Source organism: Pinus tabuliformis, chromosome 1_1 (genome assembly GCF_031772625.1).
Source record: "Pinus tabuliformis cultivar Carrire ecotype Pingquan chromosome 1_1, CPIR1, whole genome shotgun sequence".
In the NCBI taxonomy this organism is placed as follows: domain Eukaryota; kingdom Viridiplantae; phylum Streptophyta; class Pinopsida; order Pinales; family Pinaceae; genus Pinus; species Pinus tabuliformis.
This window is the reverse complement of record NC_142297.1, coordinates 686,562,530-686,568,109: the sequence shown is the minus strand read 5'-3', so window position 1 is coordinate 686,568,109 and position 5,580 is coordinate 686,562,530.

The window sequence follows — 5,580 nt, the reverse complement described above, 5'->3', positions numbered from 1 at the left end:
ATCCAAGAAAGGGAGGACATCCCAAACCCCCTGATGGATCATCTGGCTCAAAGGAAAGGAAAGGAATGAAAGGGAAATCAATGTGCAATTATTGCCACCGTGGTTTTCATCCTGAATCTGCATGCATGAAGAAGACTATAGATCTTATGGCGCAGACGCTCCAGCAACACAATCTTGGAGACCACATTCCTGAGAATGCTAAGAAGAAGTCTGGATAAAAAGCACCAGATCCAAGAGGTAACGGGCATGCTTTGATTGCTCTTCATTCTGCACCACAAGAATGGATCATCGATTCAGGAGCTTCACATCATATGGCTTCTTCAAAGGAATCATTTTCTTCTCTACATGCATACTCAGGTCCTCCCATTCTCAAGGGGGATAATTCTGCAGTTGCAGCAACTGGACAAGAAAGAGTGCAATTTGAAGATGGAAGTTTCGAAAATGTCTTGCATATTCCAAGGCTTTCTGTGAATCTTCTCTCAGTGTATCAGATGACACACACAGGTAGCGGAAGGAAAGTGGAATTTACCCCAGATTCCGTGAGCATTTATGACATGCAAACCAATTTGAAGATTGCATCTAGCAAGATAAATGATCAATCTCGTCTGTATACATTTTCTGATTTTTTTCCTCAATCAGATTCTATTTTGCTACTTACGCATGCAAATGAAGAAAGTAGGATTTGGCACAAGAGATTTGGGCACTTGAATTTTAGATATATGCAACAGCTTAGTAAGCAAGGGATGGTCAAAGGATTGCCAACCATTGAATTTTCAGATGGTGTTTGTAATGGATGTGCTCTTGGAAAGCATCCACAAGAAAAATTCGAGAAGGGACGTGCAAGGAGAGCCTCTTCACCTTTGGAACTTGTACACAGTGATCTCATGGGTCCATTTCCGGTGCTTTCAATGAGAAAAGCAAGATATGTGTTGTCATTTATAGATGATTACACGAGATTCACTTGGGTTTACTTCTTGAAACTCATGTCTGAAGTTTTTCAACATCTAAAGATTTTCAAAGCGCATGCGGAAAATCAGTCTGGAAAACGCATCAGAATACTCCGCACAGATAATGGGACGGAATATGTCAACAAAGATATCAAGAATCTTTGTGATGAAGTAGGCATACAGTTGCAACATACAGCTCCTTACACTCCACAGCAAAATGGCGTGGCTGAAAGGAAAAATCGATCTTTGAAAGAGATGGCTAATTGCATGTTGCATGCAAGATCTCTTCCGTCGAAATTGTGGGCCGAAGCTATTAATTGTGCCTCATACATCCAGAACAGATCTCCTCATAAATCTGTTACTGGAAAAACACCTTTTCAAGCTTGGACTAGCATGCAACCTGAAGTTAGTCATTTTCGCATTTTTGGATCTCGAGCATGGGCCCGCATTCCTCCAGAGAAGAGAAAGGCTTTGGAGCCTCAAAGCAAAGCATGCATGTTTGTTGGATATTCTGATGAAGTCAAAGGGTACAGATTGATTGATATCCACACTGAAGAGCTCTTTATTGAAAGGAGTGTAAAGTTTGACGAAGATATTTCGCATGCACTAGTAGATGAACTTGTTACCAAATTTTCATCACCACTCATTGATGAGTATGCAGATGAAACTTCAGACCAGCATTCTGATGAAGATGAGTCTTTTCCTGTGACCCTTGTTAGACCACCAATTGTTGAACATCGAGATCATACTTCTGCATGTAGTTCAGAAGATTCTCGACCACCTTCAACACAAAAATGGCGCAGCATGAGTGATATCCTTGATGATCCTGCCTCTATCCCTCTATTTGAGGAAGATCCGCAAGCACTCTTAGCTATGGAGCCATCCATGCCCATGCATGCTTATATGATGCATGGATCTGATCCACAAACTTATGCAGAAGCAAATGGGCATCCTGAATGGGAAGCCGCCATGGATGAGGAATATAACTCTCTCATTGAGAACCAGACTTGGGATTTGGTTCCGCTACCTTCAAATCGCAAACTTGTGAGATGCAAGTGGGTTTACCGGACCGAGAAAGCATCAAATGGCCAAGTTAGTCGATATAAGGCACGATTGGTAGCAAAAGGTTTTCAGCGAGTACATGGTGTTGACTATGATGAGACTTTTACTCCAGTGGCAAAAATGGATTCCATTCGGCTAGCTCTCTCCATTGCAGCAGCAAGAGGATGGGAGGTGCATCATATGGATGTGAAGAATGCCTTTCTTCATGGTGATCTCGAGGAGGAAATCTACATGGAGCAGCCATCGGGATACATGCAGAATTCATCTCTGGTATGAAAACTAAAGAAGTCTCTCTATGGCCTCAAGCAGGCACCTAGAGCATGGTATGCAAAGATGGATTCTTATTTGTTATCTCAAATTTTGTACGCTACAAATATGATTCCAATGTTTATTTTCTGAAGAAAATTGACTCCTTGTTGATCATAGTACTCTACGTAGATGATCTTTTGATAACGGGTAGTTCCTCTTCTGTCATTACTAACATCAAAACTGCATTGCATAAGCGGTTTTCTATGACAAACATGGGCTTGCTAAATTTCTTCCTTGGACTAGAGATCCATCAGCGTGATTCTGGCATTACCATTTCTCAACCAAAATATGCCAGAGATCTTTTGGCACGATTTCACATGAGTGACTGCAAGCCAACAGCCACACCTTTCTTATCAGGGATAAAGCTTGAGAATGGCAAAGACACACCATTGGTTGATTGCAGATTGTATCGCCAGCTTGTGGGAAGTCTTCTTTATCCCACTCACTCCCGTCCTGATCTCTCCTATGCTGTCGGAGCAGTTTTCAGATACATGCACGAGCCACATGAGTTACACTGGAATTCTGCAAAGCGCATCCTTCGATATGTCCAGGGGACAATCACCTATGGGATTCATTATGTAGCCAATTGTTCTTTGAATCTCATCGGGTTCACAGATTCAGACTGGGCTGGCGACACCATTGATTGCAAGTCTACTTCCGGTTATGTACTTAGTTTGGGATCCGGCCCAATTTGTTGGTCAAGTAAGAAGCAGGCTACCATTTCTTTATCATCAGCAGAGGCCGAGTATAGAGGAGCAGTCAATGCCACTATTCAGGCAATTTGGCTACAACATTTCCTATCTGAGCTTGGGATTAGTGTCCATCATCCAACTGTCATCTGGTGCGATAATCAAAGTACGCTAAAGTTTTGCAGAGATCCAGTGCAGCGGCAGCGTACCAAACACATCGAGATCCACATGCACTTCATTAGAGAACTCATTCATGATGGGATCATCGATCTTCAGTACTATCCTAGTTCCGAGCAGATTGCTGACATCTTCACCAAGACTTTCACTGAGCAAAAGTTTCGATTCCTACGAGATCGTCTCGGGGTGAAGGAGACGACTGCCTAGCAGTTGTCTTTTCTCTACTTTTGCATTATATTTTGAGGGGGGGTTTTCTTCCCACTAGGTTTTCCCTCTTTCCTCCTTTTTATGCATTGTATATGGGTACCGAAAATGGCCGTGTTGGCGGAACTCATTCAGTTTGCATCACACTCACCTAAGTTATGTTTAAGGGGGGGTGTTGGTGTACATGCACTTAGACTAGCTGTGTTGGTGTACATGCACCTAGATTAGCTCCAGTTAACTTATTGCTTGCATGTGGCACATGTACACATTAACATAAGATAAAGCACACTTAGCTTTAGTTAGCTTTAGTTATTGCATGTACAACTAAGCTTAACTTAGTTGCTTTTATGTATTTATTCTAAAACTAATATTGTAGAATCAATTTTTATTCTTTTCTCAATTCTTGCTCGCTTCCTTCCTTCTCTTGCAAGCTTGTTTATTGTTTTGCAGATCTAGATCTGTGTATCTCAAAAATCTTACAAAAAGAGATGGCGAGTAAGATCGGGTTTGGGAGGACCTTAAATTTTTTGAATACTACTACAATTTTATTCAATATGAAGAAACTTTTTCCTAGGTTCTTTACCCCTCCGCCCTATTCAAGTCAATTTTTAGGCCCAGCTGCCTCACTCAAGTGAAATCAATACACTCAAAGCTCTGTAATTTTGTTCCAATTTCCTAAATCGATATCTCCATTTTCATTTTCCTTGTTTTGTATCTCCAACTCACTCAGCATTTGACGAAAGATGGAGTTTGCCAAAACTGCAACGTTGTGACGAAAGATGGAGTTTACCAAAACTGCAACATTGTGATTTTCTCACTGCATATCTCGTTTATGCAAATAAAAAAAAACGCATCAACTCTAGCTGTTATTTCTGAAGAAAGAGTGAGTTTCAATGCGACGCATATTTTCAATTTAACGTCTAATATTAAATTAGATTAGTCACTCAATTTAAACTCTCTCGAATAATCATATGCACAACTACGATACTTTTGCTATTTTTTCTTTGGTGATATTTTTTCTTTGCTGGTATTGTTGATTTAGCTGTTAAGTGATTACAACAACACTTTTAATTCAATGTCTCTCGTCAACATGACCATCGCCATCGCATATATAACAAATATCATGTATTACATTTTATAATTCAGTATTATATTATATGCCAGTGTTTTAAAGAATACGAGAGTTAGTGGTAAAAGATATATTTTATTTGAAATAAAAGCTATAATAATTTTATTTTAAATATTAAATAAAAAAATTATATTATTTATATAAAATAATATATGAAATATATGCGTATTTTAAAGATTAATATACTAAAGAAAAGAAAAGGTGGTATTTAATATAATAAAAAGAGATTAAATTACGAAAGTTAAAATAAGAGGATATTATTTTCATTTAATAGGGAAAAAAATTGTAAGGTTAAATAATTTCATATTAATAATAATAAAATAATAATTACATTAAAAGGAGAAAATCAGTATAACATATATATATATATATATATATATATATATATATATTAATTTAAATGTAAATTAAAATTAATATTAAATTTAAGTGAGTTTAATTAACATATTTTGAAATTATATCAATAAAATTGTTTAAAATAATTGTTAAATATATTATCATATTTAGTTATGTGATTTACGCCGAAGTTCTACTTATAACTATTATGGATCACAGAAGCCTCAATTCAACAATCTATTAAATTCTTATTAAAAAGAAAATAACAAAAAAAACCTTTAAGACAAAATTGTGCTAATAAAATATTAATAATGAGGAAGACACAAACTTGAAATCTTTAATATTAACAAATTAATGAAGCAATAGAAGGGTGAGTCCAATTTTTTTTTTTTAAATTAATTTTTTTTAATCCATAAAAGATAGTATATTTTGATAATTAATATTATTTTTTATTCATCTCATAATTTATATATAAATTTTATATTATTTTAATGATATGATATGTTATCTAATTTTAAGGTCATAAACCAAAATAGTAGACACCAAATTAGTGTATGAGACCCTTCTTTTTGTCCATCCTTGTTTTTGGACAAGGGATGCACCTTTGCACAAAGATTTGATTGCTAAAGTCTATGAAGGCATCCCTCTCACTTTGAACCTTTGATCTCTTACTAGGAAACACATGCTCTTAAACCATTAATAAACAAATTCATAAATTATAGATTAA